Source organism: Balaenoptera acutorostrata, chromosome 19 (genome assembly GCF_949987535.1).
Source record: "Balaenoptera acutorostrata chromosome 19, mBalAcu1.1, whole genome shotgun sequence".
Taxonomy (NCBI): Eukaryota; Metazoa; Chordata; class Mammalia; order Artiodactyla; family Balaenopteridae; genus Balaenoptera; species Balaenoptera acutorostrata.
Genome location: NC_080082.1, coordinates 15,849,944 through 15,865,676, shown reverse-complemented (window position 1 = coordinate 15,865,676; position 15,733 = coordinate 15,849,944). Strand labels below are relative to the sequence as shown.

Genomic DNA, 15,733 nt, shown 5'->3' with positions numbered 1-15,733 from the left:
ACTACCGAAAAAACTACTAGAGCTCATCAATGAATTTGGTAATGTTGCAGGATACAAAATTAATACACAGAAATTTCTTGCATTCCTATACATTAACAATGAAAGATCAGAACGAGAAATCAAGGAAACAACCCCATTCACCATCGCATCAAAAAGAATAAAATACCTAGGAATAAACCTTCCTGTACTCAGGAAGACCTGTACTCAGAAAACTATAAGATACTTACGAAAGAAATAAAAGGTGACACAAACAGATGGAGAGAGATCTACCATATCCTTGGATTGGAAGAATCAGTATTGAGAGAATGACTGTACTACCCAAAGCAATCTACAGATTCAATGCAATCCCTATCAAATTACCAATGGCATTTTTCATAGAATTAGAACAAAAACATTTACAATTTGTATGGAAACACGAAAGACCCTGAATAGCCAAAGCAATCTTGAGAAAGAAGAATGGAGCTGGAGGAATCAGGCTCCCCGACTCCAGACTATATTGCAAAGTTACAGTCACCAAAACAGTAGGGTACTGGCACAAAAACAGAAATACAGATCAATGGAACAGGATAAGAAAGTCCAGAGGTGAACCCACAAACCTATGTCACCTAATCTATGACAAAGGAAGCAAGAATATACAATGGAGAAAAGACAGCCTCTTAAATAAGTGGTATCGGGAAAACTGAACACCTACATGTTAAAGAATGAAATTAGAACACTCCCTAACACCATACACAAAAATAAACTCAAAATGGATTAAAGACCTAAATATAAGGTCAGATACTATAAAACTCTTAGAGGAAAACATAGGCAGGACACTCTTTGACATAAATTGCAGCAAGATATATTTTTATCCACCTCCTGGAGTAATGGAAATAAAAACAAAAATAAACAAATGGGACCTAATTAAACTTAAAAGCTTTTGCACAGCAGAGGAAACCATAAATAAAATGAAAGGACAACCCTCAGAATGGGAGAAAATATTTGCAAACGAAGCAACCAACAAGGAATTAATCTCCAAAATACACAAACACCTCATGCAACTCAATATCAAAAAAAGAAACAACCCAATCAAAAAATGGGCAGAAGATCTAAATAGACATTTTTCCAAAGAAGACATACAGATGGCCAAAATCACATGAAAAGATGGTCAACATCACTAATTATTAGAGAAATGCAAACCAAAACTGCAATGAGGTATCACCTCACACAGGTCAGAATGGCCATCTTCAAAAAATCTACAAACAATAAATGCTGGAGAGGGTGTGGAGGAAAGGGAACCCTCCTACACTGTTGGTGGGAATGTAAACTGGTACAGCTACTATGGGGAACAGTATGGAGGTTACTTTAAAAAGTAAAAACAGAGCTACTATATGATCCAGCAATCCCACTCCTGGGCATATATCGGAGAAAACCATAATTTGAAAAAATACATGCACCCCAATATTCATTGCAGCACTATTTACAATAGCCAGAACATGGAAGCCACCTAAACATCCATCAACAGAGGAATGGATAAAGAAGATGTGGTACGTATACACAATGGAATATTATTACTCAGCCATAAAAAAGAATGAAATAATGCCATTGCAGCAACATGGACTGACCTAGACATTGTCATACTGAGTGAAGTAAGCCAGACAAAGACAAATATCATAGGATGTGGCTTATATGTGGAATTTTAAAAAAGGGTACAAGTGAACTTATCTACAAAACAGAAATAGTTACAGATGTAGAAAACAAACTTATGGTTACCAGGCGGTAAGGGTGGGAGAGGGATAAACTGGAAGATTGGGAATGATATATACACATTACTATATATAAAACAGATAACTGATAAGGACCTACTATATAGCACAGGGAACTCTACTCAATACTCTGTAATGGCCTATATGGGAAAAGAATCTTAAAAAGAGTAGATATATGTATAACAGATTGACTTTGCTGTACACCTGAAGCTAACACAACATTGTAAATCAACTATACTCCAATAAAAAATTTTTTTAAATTGCCGCTTTTAGAAAATATATTGACAAATATTAACCGTCCCACTGGAGAACTCTTTCTAGATATAAGGTTTTAATATGAAAATTTGCATTATAGATATGATGCCTCATTCTTCAGATAGTTCTAATTTTACCATATGTCATGGTTATATACAAGAGAAATCCATACTAATATCTGTTCTATTAGTTATCTATATTACAGATGTTTTTAAAATGCTTCCAATGAGACAAACTATCAGTAGCACTTCTCCATGAAAAAAGGAAGATGATGGTACAAAACCAAGAAAATTTCTTATAATTGATTTGTTTTGTAGGGGGATTTTTCTTAATGAATTTTTACCCTCGTCTTCTAAATCAGGTCTCACTCTTTTCTCCAGTTGTTTCCAAGGGCTATATTTTTTCAATTTATAGACTTTACGGAAATAGAGGGTAACAAGACAAATTACGTAAATTTCTTGTTTCTTTTGAAATTTATTTATATATCAAGCCAAGTCCATAGTAGCAAACAGATTTTTAAGTGAAGTTATAGAGGAAGAAAATGGAAATTAAAGCATTTCCCATATATACTTCTATGTAATTATACCCCTCCCTTTTATAAACACTTGGTATAATGAAAAATGCTTGTGGACCATACCTTGTTTTCCTTCACAAACATGTTATAATTTCTTATTTGGTTCTCATCTTGGTGCTAATACAATAGATTACCTAATATAAATGGGAAGTAAATTCTTTTTAACGTTTTTTTTTCTTAGCGTGGAAAGCAAGATTTTGTATTTATAAGTCACGTACAGTAATGCCATAAATTTGCTTCTGTCCTAAGATCAAATTCACCCTAAGAAAGTAGCTATAGTTAGCATGTAATTTATACTTATGATCTATTTCAGGTAAACCTGATATTCCTAGGCATTTGACATTTTTAGCTGTGACACTTCAGTAACCTGTCAGCAGCAACGTAACAGAATGAAAGGATTAAAAAAAGAATGAAATTGGCATTAGTTTGTCTAATATGCTGATGAGAGTGATGTAACTGATGGATGATGAGGGCAAGTAACTGAGCAGTGATTCAGATACCCGAATCTACTTCATGTGAGGATTAAAAAAAAGAATGGCAAATATTCCATGATGCGGACTAATAGCTATAGTATACAGCCATCTCCCCCTAGTTAACAATTTTTGTTTAGGCATCCACCCTTTAAAAAAGTGACAGAATCAAAAACTTGGGGATAAATCTTGATTTGTCTAAGCCTGTTCCTAGGTAATTCATAATTCCTTTTTCCTTGCCAGTGATCACATAGGAGGTGAGGATATAGCCCAGCCAATGAGTCATGGAGGCAAGTGTGCTGGAAAGTTTTGGAGAAAGATTTTGTTGTTTTTAAAAAGAAACACAGATGAAGAGATGGTGTTTTTTCTTTTGCCGAACTCGGTTTTGACTTGATTAGAATGAAGCTGCAGTGGTCATCTTCTGACCATGAGGAAACCTAGTCTGTAGACAAGGGCTAACACTTTGAGGATACCAGAGTGAAACAATGGAGAAGATTTGGATCCTGATGATGCCACTGAGGAGCTGAAATAACCAACCTGGGAGCTATCTTATCTTGAAACTTCTTACTTCAGAATACATTTTAGGGGCTTCCTTGGTGGCGCAGTGGTTGAGAATCCGCCTGCCAATGCAGGGAACACGGGTTCGAGCCCTGGTCTGGGAAGATCCCACATGCCGCGGAGCAACTGGGCCTGTGAGCCACAGCTACTGAGCCTGTGCGTCTGGAGCCTGTGCTCCGCAAAAAGAGAGGCCACGATAGTGAGAGGCCCGCGCACCGCGATGAAGGGTGGCCCCCACTTGCCGCAACTAGAGAAAGCCCTCACAAAGAAACGAAGACCCAGCACAGCCAAACATAAGTAAATTAAAAAAAAAAAAAAAAAAAAAAAAGAATACATTTTAGAAAATTTTGAGTAATTTTGAGGTTTAAAATTTTTTTTATTGCAGTTGAAATTACTCTGAAATGTGTACTTACTAGGTATCTAGTATTATGCTAAGTGCTATACCTGGATTATCTCATTTAATACAATAAACCTATGAGCTAGCTATTGTAATGGCCATTTAACAGAAAAGGAAATTTTGTCTCATATGCTTAAATCACATTACCCACAGTCACATAGCTAATAAATGGCATAGTTGAGAATTCAAAACATTTTTACTTCAAAGTTAGACTCTTAGATACAGTATCTCTTGAGCTACTGACTCAACGTTCTTTTATCAATATAATTCCACAAAAAATTACTGACAACATATTTTGGGGTATGTACTGTGCTAATCTCCTAAAATTTGTATTCAGATAAAAAGTTTTTTCGAGGAAGCATTATCTAAGATTGTACATGAGAACAAATATTAAGCCAACTCTACCAACAGGCCTGGTAATAGTGTTTTCTATTTGGTAAGTAACAGCCTCACTAAATAAGTAATATGCTTTATTTATTTCTGTAGCTTTAGTTTTAGAGTGGCTTGGAAAGCAGGGCAGACTGCAAAGATCTGTGTTGTGGTTTGGAGAGATATGAATCACTTCTGTCAGGTCTGCATCTGTTGGGATATATAGGAAGGTCACCTTTGACTAATGGGAATTCTCAAGAGTGTAGCAGCAATCACATGTTCCAAGTGACTTAATTCTAATTGCAATCATGATATCCTTAAGGGCCTGCTTAGAAATCACTAATTACTAAAAGTAAACAAATGTTTACTGAGTATTTTACTAAAGAACACAGAACTGTGCTAGATGTAGGAGACAGAAGAGAAACATGAGCTATGAAATACTAGCTATCGTCAAGCAGTATACACATTCTTGTTTGGGAGATGAGATTAACCCCCAGAAAATAGAGAAAGATGCAAGGAAGTATCTATCATCAAACTTTTATTTATATGATAGTGAAAATTAGTTCAGAAAAGAGAAGGGATCTATAATCAGTTGCCAAATGTATATCTATATACCACCTTGCAAATTTCAAAAAGACTTCATGTTTTCTCATGTGATATTCACAAAATTGCATAAAGGTAGAAAAGTCAAATAATATTTAATTAATAATGACAACTACCATTAATGCTAATCTCCAATGGATCAGACATTGTGTAAGGCACTTTTCATTCTCTTTTTCTCATTTTATCCTCATAAGAATCTCATTTGGTAGGGACTACTGTCCCCATCTCCAGATGCTGAAACTGAATTAAATGAACTGACTGAAAATATATAACTAATAATTCACGCAGTTTGTACTTAACACTAACAATGCAAGTTGATGAGTTCTACTACTGAATTTTGCCAATACTGTGAAATCATGAGTCTCCAAAACCTATACATACCTTGTCTATAAAGAAAAAATTTCCTTATTTTGTCTGAAATAGCCTGAAACAAAACTTCAGTAAGTCTAACCTTACTTTAAACATCACTTAGATCACTGTGAAGAAATTTTTAAAAATATAGGTCAGTCTGGAAGAGTCAGTGCTATATCCTCATCACACCAAATCTACAACAGCCTCCAAGGCAGTTAGGTTGGGACTAAATAAATGGGGATTTTTCCAGCCTCTCTTACAGTTAGTTGTTGATGAGAAGGTGATGCCAGACAAATATAGGGGTTTGTTACTGTAGCACAGCCTATCTTATCCTATTAAAGAGGCAATATTAATTATGTTTTTAGAGTTATTATTTCAATAGATAATGTTAAATAGGTCATTTGAATCACGCTGTTTGTATAACAGAAGTCAGGTACTCTGTTCTTACTGGGCTTCCAGATTTACTATTACTTAGATACTCTATATTCTGGACTCTCAGCCTCACAACCCCAGCTCAGTTAAGCCTAATCGACCCGTAATAACTAGGCCAGTGCACCAAATTCTTCTGAGAATGATTTGTATTTGAAAAGTATCTCATTAATTCATAAAATGAATACCAGAATAGTCCTGATGCATGCTCACTATATTTTATCCTCAAAAAAAAAATCTATTTAGAAAACCGAAATAAGATTAAAATAGGAACAAAGACTCAGAACAAAGAAAACTAAAGGCTTTTCTCATTAACTTCTAAGTTAGAGCAGTGATTCGCAAAACCAATACTTACATTGAATTCTTATATATATTATACATAAATTTTAATTGTGTTAAAATACACATAAACATAAATTTTACCACTATAACCATTTTTAAGTGTATGATTCAGTGGCATCAAGTACATTTACAATGTTGTGTGATCATCATCACTATTTTCAGAATGTTTCCATCATCACTCCAAACAGAAATTTTGTATCCATTAAGCATTAACTTCTCATTTGCTCCCTCTACTCCACCTCTGGTAACCTCAAACCTACTTCCTGTCTTTGTGAATCATACAACTTTTAGAATCATAAAATACAGGCCTTTCATATATGGCTTATTTCACTTAGCATAATATTTTCCAAGTCCATCCATCCTGCAGCATTTTTCAAAACTGCATTCCTCTGTATGGTATAATAATATTCCATTGTATGGATATACCACATTTGTTTAACCATTCATTTGCTGATGGACACTTGTGTTGTTTCCACCTTTTGATAACTGTGAATAACACTTTTATGAACATTGGTGTACATGAATCTGTTTACGTTCCTGTTTGGTTACATACTTTGAAGTGGAATTGCTATGTTTAACTTTTTGAAGAACTGCCAAATTGTTTTCCACAACCACTGTACTATTTTACAGTTCCACCAGCAACGTAAGAGTGTTCCAATTTCTCTATATACTTGCCAACACTTTCTTTCTCCCTCTCTCTTGCACTTTCTTTCCTTTTCTTTTCAATAATAGCTATCCTACTGAGTGTGAAGCAGTATCTTATTGTATTTTTTTTTCATGGTATATCACTCTATTTTAGATATTATATATGTATTGATAGTTTCAAAGTTTTTAGAATACGGTTATTTCACATCTTATATTTATTCCCACTTATTTGATGTTTTTAGTGCTATTCCTAATTGTTTTCAAATTTTATTTTTCTTCTTAATGCTTGTATATAGAAATACAATTAATTTTTGAATATTAAACTTGTTTCAGTTGACTTTGCTATTACTTTTAACAGTTTATCTGTAGTGTTTTTTAAAATTTTTCTATGAATAGAATTTTATTATTTGTGAATAGAACAGTTTTTCCTTCAAGCCCTCTCCAGTTTATAGGCCTTTTATTTATTTTTTCTTACCTTATTGCACTGACCAATTCTTGTTCAATAATAAATGAAAGTACTAATAGTGGGCATTCTTACTGTGTTCCCATTATTTAATAAATGGTACTGGGAAAACTGGACAGCTACATGTAAAAAAAATGAATTTAGAACATTCTTTAACACTGGACGCAAAAGTAAACTCTAAATGGATTAAAGACCTTAATGTAAGATACTATAAAACTCTTAGAGGAAAACATAGGCAGAACACTCTTTGACATAAATTGCAGCAGTATCTTTTTCAATCCGTCTCCTAGAGTAATGGAAATAAAAACAAAAATAAACAAATGGGACCTAATTAAACTCAAAATCTTCTGCACAGCGAAGGAAACCATAAACAAAACAAAAAGACAACCCAAAGAATGAGAGAAAATATTTGCAAACAAAGCAACTGACTAGGGAATAATCTCCAAAATTTACAAACAGCTCATGCAGCTCAATATCAAACAAGCAAACAACCAATCAAAAAATAGGCAGAGGACCTAAATAGACATTTCTCCAGAGAAGACATACTGATGGCCAAGAGGCACATGAAAAGATGCTCAACATCACTAATTATTAGAGAAATGCAAACCAAAACTGTAATAACGTATCACCTCACACAGGTCAGAATGGCCATCTTCAAAAAATCTACAAACAATAAATGCTGGAGAGGGTGTGGAGGAAAGAGAACCCTCCTACACTGTTGGTAGGAATGCAAACTGGTACAGCTACTATGGGGAACAGTATGGAGGTTACTTAAAAAAGTAAAAACAGAGCTACCATATGACCCAGTAATCCCACTCCTGGGCACATAGCCAGAAAAAAGCATGGTTCGAAAGGATACATGCACCCCAATGTTCATAGCAGCAAGACATGGAAGCAACCTAAATGTTTATCGACAGATGAGTGGATAAAGGAGATGTGGTACATATGTAAGGGAATATTACTCAGCCATTAAAAACAATGAAATAATGCCATTTGCAGCAACACGGATAGACGTGGAGATTATCATACTAAGTGAAGTAAGTCAGACAGAGAAAGAGAAATACCATATGATACTGCTTATATGCAGAATCTAAAAAAAAAAATGATACAAATGAACTTATTTACAAAACAGAAACAGACTCACAGACTTAGGGAAGGAACTTATGGTTACCAGTGGGGAAGGGTGTGGGGAGGGATAGATTGGGAATTTGGGATTGACATGTCCACAGTGCTATATTTAAAATACATAACCAACAAGGACCTACTGTATAGCACAGTACTGGTTCAATACTCTGTAATAACCTAAATGGGAAAAGAATTTGAAAACTAAGATACATGTATATGTATAACTGAACCACTTGGTTATACACCTGAAACATTGTTAATCAACTATACTCCAATATAAAATAAATTTAAAAAATTCAGATTCATGTGCTTCACCTTGGACCAGCCAAACAGACTTTCATACATAGAGTCCAGCAACCTGCTTATTAAATAAACACCTCATGTTAATCTTAGCCATACTGTTTTGGGAACTATTGCAACTATCAAGTTTCATCTAATTCTGTATATTCTATCTTTTCAATGTTTCTCATCCATTTCTCTCCTTTCCTATGGCCTCTACCCTAGTTTAAGCCTGCTTCATCTCTTAGCTGGACATCTGTAATAGGATTTCCTTGCCTCTAGGATATTTTCTACTCTAATTCATCCTGCACACAGGGGCCTTTTTAATCTTACTAAATCACAGCTCCACTCATTTAATGTGACAAGAACTTATTGAAAGCATACTATATACCAGGTGCTCTAGGGCAGAAGGTTCTAAGTGGGGTTGATAATCAGAATCATTAAGTGGGAGAAACCTTTTAAAGGCAGAGATTCTCTAGCACTCCTCCAGGCCTACTAAATTAGAAACTATAGAGCCAGAGTTGAGAAAAGTTTATTGTTAAAAAGTTCCCCAGGTGACTCTGATACTTTTGGGCAACACTAGACTGGAGCATATAAAGATTAAAACATTCTTCTGTATTTCAGATTGTACTGCGGGAGTTGTGAACATATGCAAATAACATATAACACATTGGTTAATGTGTTCCAAGTGCTACAAGAAAGAGTAATTCTGATTGCATTAAACACTTTTAGTAACACGCCAACCTGGAAGAAATCTTTTCCTCCTCTAATTTCCCACAGTACTTTATAATTCTCTTATAGTCTCATTTTTATCTTGCACTATAATTATTTTTGTATATGTCTCCTGTCCTTTCCACTTGTATCTGAGATCAGAACCTTGGCCTTATCAGAGCACATAATCTGACAAAGAATTTTTTTCAGAGTTCTAATTTATTTACAGGATAAAGCTGTATCCCCCAAAATACTAAATTATGCATGGTTATGCATTTAATAAATTATCTCAGAAATTGGATGTCCTTGTAGCTCTTGGATATATGTGGCCAAATTTATGGATTTTAATCTCAGCAAGGCACTTAGTAAAGTTCCTTCAATAAAGCAGGTACTCAATAAAAAAGTTATGTGTGAACCAATGGGATCTAGGGAAAATGTCTTTGGATATGCAAAAACATACTTAGTATGTCCAGTATCTACTTAAGAGGTTATAGATTCCAAATGAAATAATATTCTGGTGGTTTTTGCAAACCAGATCCCTATGAGCCAAAACCAATCAGCTTGTTTTTGTTTGTTTGTTTGGATCACCCGGTATTTTGTTGGTGTGCTGGGATGTGTGTGTGTGTGTTGTGTTTTTTGTTTTTTGACAAATTTTAATTTGAATGTCTTTGGGCAAATATTCTCTGACTTACCACAGGCTCTCCCACTCCCTATTACCTTACACTAATCTGATGTACACAATTATGTTATCTGTAGGTCTAAAGATGAGAGTTCTAATGATGACAGACAAGTGCTCCCAATCATTTCTTCTTTTTGAGTGTTGGTTACTGTTACGGACTGAATTGTGTCCCCCCTTAAATTCGTATGCTGAAGTCCTAATCCCCAGTACTTCAGAATGCAACCATACTTGGAGATAAGGTCTTTAAAGAGGTAACTAAATTAAAATGAGGTCTTTAGGATGGGCCCTAATCCAATATGTCTGATGTCCTTATAAGAAGAAATATGGACACAGATGTGTATGTCCGTGAAGTAAAGACCATGTGAAGACAGAGGCAAAACTACATGCCAAGGAGAGAGGCTTCAGAATGAAATCAACCCTGCTGACACCTTGATATTGGACTTTCTAGCCTCTAGAATTGTGCGAAAATTAATTTCTGCTGTTTATTCCCTCAGTCTGTGGTATTCCGTTACAGCAAACCCAGCAAACTAACACAGCTACCAACTATACTTAATACTAATCTTAACTTAGGCATTTTTACATCAGAATTATGTTCAAGTCATTCTGCCAGGTACAGTGGTGAATACAACTCTAAGTAGCTTAGAATCTAGCAGATGAGGCAAACTATATGTAAGATACATTCATCAACATAAATGATAAAAATATTACCAGCCCTAAAGAAAAAAAAGCCAAATAAAGAGTATATTTATAATTCTATAGGTGTTCTGGAGGGAGAGAGTTAACTATGGGTTACAGCTGAAAAAAATTCAGAATATGACCTGGGTCTTGAGAGATTAGTAAGATTCAACCAAGCAGAGGGGAGAGGCCATTTAGGTGAGAGGAATGGAGAGTACAAAGTCAAATGCTACTATAGAGAACATTGTTTTTCCCAAGTAAATCTAACTTAGATTCAGGTCTCCTTTCTTGGCTTTCTAAACTCTATAACCACTATATATTTCTAATTAATGCCTTAAATCCTTATAAAATTTAGGCATTTTCCCCCTGCAGATAAATAACAGTATAACTGACTTTGTTCAGTATAATACTGACATCCAAAGGATGGTCTGGTTCATCTCTAAAGCCTCTTGGGCTTCTGCTGAGAGTTGGTTTTATTTTCAAATGGTCTATGAGGGCAATAAGCAGCTCACAGAACATTCTCTTTTGAAATCTGGCCATTTTTTGATCTCTTGCTTGTCAAATCTCATCACAGTAGATGGCTCCACAGTGCAGGTGGCCTGTGTTTTCTTAAGTGCCTCTTCTTGTGAAGAATGTGTTACTCTGTTCATTAATGTTTCATACCTAAGTATTCTAATATATTTAATTTCTTATTTAATGAAATTTCTAACCTTCAGGCTGAGTAAGTTATTTGGAATGTTTCATCCAAGCTGCTGGAAAAATGCTCAATAGCAAGGAGTTTTAAAGATGGAATTTTAAGAAAGGGGTTGGCAGGAACCTAAACACATATAGATCTAAGCTTTCATAAATGCTTCCCTGTCTTAAGTGTAGAAGAAGAAATTCTTCTTGATAAGCAGATAAGTTCTGCTGAATTTTTCTTTTAGATTTTGGAGACAAGAATTTAACAACGACTTTTGTTTTGTTTAAAAGATGTGTTTCAAAGCTGTAAGTTTTTTTTTTAAATTATTATTTGTCTGTAGAAAGTCTTACTTCTCCTCCATCATTTCAACAATGCTTACTTTCTTCCATAAATGAGAGACTTATGTGAGACCATTATCGCCAAAAGAGATACACGTTGAACCAAAGGAGCCATGCATAGCACCTGGTTTCAATTATTTTAGATTCAAGTGATGATCTAAGAAAGGAGGAGCCTCAGCTGAATTAGTTTGATTCCTGTAATGGTCTGGACTCAAAGAACCTGCCCATTTTACCATCTAACTTCAGACTTATGGGAGATTAAGAACTTAGAGAAGCTTTTAGACTGTTACATAAAATTTTAAAATTAAGCTCTTTAATACCCGGTTTAGATGAAATTTGACGGTCAGAAATAACTAGAATTTTAAATTTAACCATAACTCAAGTTGCACCCAATATTTAAAGACTACAAACTGTGTACGATACAGTAAAAATTCACACGGTAAACCATTACTAAATGTTTAGAAATCCAAATTTTCACCTTTTTCTGTTTTTAGTACCCGCTCCCCGGGTGACAAAGTGGACTCAAGTTTCCGTTACCCCTTACCCAACAAGGGGTGGTGGTACTACACGCTTACCTTGGGGAAACAACTTGCACTTTATAACTGGACAGGAAAATCGTTTGGTGAGAGAGAAGGCTAAAGGAAACGGAGGCTGGTGGCGTGACCGTAGCACAGGCCCGCGGTTACTCTTGAGGAGACGGCCTCAGCCCCAAACTACCTGGACCACCTAACAGGACCGCTTTTCCCGCGGCGTCTCACCTTCCGGCTCTAAGTCACCACAGCCCGCCCACCGGAAGCCGTCGTCATGGCAGCGCTGTTTGGTCCCGCCCCATCCCTTCGCCCCGCCCACCGCCTTGTACGCTTGCGGCCAGCCGGGCTTCGATTGGCCCATCTGTCCTTCACTCTGGGAGACGTTCCGGGCTGCGAGGCTCTGGAGCTCTTACTTGAATTTGTGGCGCGGAGAGTTCGTGAGGTAAGGAAGGCAGCTGGGCGTCTTGCTGGAGCCAACAAACTGGGTGGTGAGCGACCCTGAGGGGAGAAGGACGAAAAGGGCGGCCGAGGTGCAGGGACGCTGAGTCAAACAAGCCGCCTCGAGATGGGGGGCTTCAGCCGGGCTGCTTCCCTCCCTGAGGCAGCCCCTCTGTTCGCTTCCTCGCAGCCTCTAGGTTCTTCTTCTCACGTCGTTTTCCTCGCGTCTCAGAGACAAAGCGCCCGCCCCTCTTCTGTCGTCCCTGGAGGGAGGCTCCTCCTGACGCTCCCTTTTCGTCTTCTTTCCCGAACGGTGTCTCTCAGTTCCTTCCCTCCCCAGTAGCAACCCTCTGACCCTGTCGTGCTTACACCTTCCCCAAGCGTACTTGACTCCCCCCGACCTCTTTCGTAATTATATTCGGCTCTCCATCACCAGCACTGTCAGAAACTTTCTAGCTGCCCTTGACAGTGTGGAAAAGACTCCTGAGCAACCTGGGGAGCGCCCCACATCTCACAAACTGAGTCCAGAATGTTCCTTATCAAGGAATAGGATGCTGCTGTCCACTTCTTCCCAACTGGGACGACGCAGTGAAGGTCCCGTGGAAAGCGGCAAGTGCAAGCGCTGTATAAAGCGCTACAGAAATGTAAGATCTTGTCCCAGTTGCTGACTCTGAATGATTGGAGTCCTGTCGAAAACAGGATTATTTTGTTCTTGGTCGGACCCTGTTAACACATACGTTTCGTTTTGGCGTTATGAATATTCTCCAAACCTTAAAACAGAACAAAGCCAATAGGTCTGTTGGGGTACAGTGAAACTGAGGCTTGATCGGTAACATAAAAAACAAACAAGCAAAAAAACACTGATTGAGAAGTGTTCTCTTCATTAACCTAATGTGTCTATTATGATCTGACTCCCCCCACTACACCCCCATCGATTGAATTTCAAATTGAAATTCAGACCCACTTAAAGAGTTTTATAGTATAAATGGACATCTTTTCCTATATCCCTTGTCTATGACTATGCAAATCTTCTATTTTCTTTCTAATCTGATCATTCAACTTGATTTTCTGTATGTCCAGCCTCTGGAACAGAGGTTCTTAACTTTTTCTGGGGGGGGGGGGGGTCATAGTCCCCTTTAAGAAGCAAGGAAAACCTTGAATCTTTTGTATAGAATATGACACATACACACAAAAATTTTGTATCAATTTCAGGGTGTTTTAAAGTCCACTCTGAAGTACCGATTTCCATAGGACCTCAGTCCAGTTCTAGAAGTGTATTTATATTTCTTAAAAAGTAGAAATAGTTAAACAGCCAAAGCAGCTAAGTGCTTTACTTCTTAAAAATGGCCGTCATTTAACTTCTGAATTAAGACTTGTTCTGAAGAAAGTTGGGGTGGGAAAGCTTGAAGAAGTTGTATTAGTAGCACCACTTTCAATTGAGCACTGGGTTAAGAATTTTAGAGAAGTCACTGAAATGCTTTCTAAAATTAAAGGAAGGCCATTCACAGATGAGGGTATGGGCACACAGGCATATAAGAAGTAAATTGACAAGATGTTGTATCTTTTTGCATTAACATAAAAATTAAGAGAATACTTGATCAACATCAAGAGTTAAAATAATTTTTGTGCCTTAATGTTTTGGATGTCTTATAGTAAAATGATTTTTATCGTGAAATTCCACTAGCTTGTTCTGAATATAATTTATATCATCAAGCATTATTTTTTCACATTAGAACTTTAGTTCACCAGAAACTTAGTTTTGTGTATGATGTGAGAAATGGTTTTAACTAAAAATTTTTTGTTGTTTTGTTGCTGTTTGGAAAACATTGGCCCATGGGCCAAATCTGACCCACTATCTGGTTATGTAAATAAAATTCTGTGGGAACACAGGTACACCCACTTGTTTACTTGTTGTCTGGCTGCTTTTGTGCTACAACGTCAGAGTTGAGTAGTTGTGACAGAAACTATATGGGCTTCAAAGCCTGATATATTACTGTCTGGCCCTTAACACAAAAAGTTTGCCAACCCCTGGAATAGGACATCCTTTCCTCACTGAATGGATAATGTCATGTTCCCATACAGTTTCTACGTACATATATGTGTGTATATATATATATATATATACACATATATATATATGTGTGTGTGTGTGTGTTTGCCTTTGTTTTTGAGCTTTTCTAGTCTGTTTCATTTGTCTCGCCCTGCACATATAGCATAGTGTTTTAAATTACCTTATCTCTAAACTAAGACAATATTCAGTAGGTTAAACTGCTCTCCTTACCCCCTATACCAAGTTGTTCTCTTGTCTTATTTATTCTTGGCCCTTAGATCTTCCATATTAATTTTTATGATCAGTTTATTAAATACCATGAGAAATCTTCTTGGGGTTTTGATAGAAATTGCTTTGAATATACACATTAATTTGGGAAGAACTGTCATCTTTACAATATTCAGTCTTTCCGTCCGTGAACATAGTATATCCTGATTGTTTTTATGTGTTTTAATGTGATCTTAAAATTTTTTTCTTTAGAGTGTTCCATAAGGGAAATTGGTCTTGGTTTTGCTTTCTCGTGATTTTCTGATTTTAGCATTAGGGCAGTGCTGTCTGACTTCTTTAAATGATCTGAGATGTGTTGTATTCTTCTCTGTTTCTTGAAAGATTTTGTATAGGATTGGTATTATTTTTTGTTAAAGATTTGATAGAAAACACCAGTGCATCCATCCAGGCCTGGTGCTTTCTTTTTGAGGAGGTTTTAATGAAATTAGGAAAATGAGAGTAAAATCTATTGGCCTACATCTTACCATTTCTGGCACTCTATCTCTTCTTGTAGATGCAAGTTTTCATTAGTTTTCTTCAGTCTGAAGAACTTCCTTTAACATTGCTTATGGTATGGCTTGTTGGTAATGGATTCTATTAGGTTTTTTTTTTTTTTACTTGAAAAGGTTTTTAGTTCACTTTCATTTTTGAAAGATTTATTTTTAAGCTGGATATATAATTGTGTTTTTTAGTACTTTAATATTCTATTGTCTTCTGTCTTGTGTTGTTGTTAGTAAGATATTTGGAGTCATTCTGATCTT

The 15,733-nt window shown here is 36.3% G+C and overlaps 1 long non-coding RNA gene across 4 annotated transcripts in view; it reads right to left on the bottom strand.

Annotated features, from left to right (window-relative positions):
* The window catches only part of LOC103006972 (uncharacterized), a 173,104-nt gene extending 160,651 nt beyond the window's left edge, over nt 1-12,453 (bottom strand). For all 4 annotated transcript variants that reach the window (XR_009006111.1, XR_009006114.1, XR_009006112.1 and 1 more), the window contains exon 1: nt 12,263-12,453. This is a non-coding gene — a long non-coding RNA (uncharacterized LOC103006972). The remainder of the gene's footprint in view (nt 1-12,262) is intronic.
* Nucleotides 12,454-15,733: the final 3,280 nt, after the last annotated feature.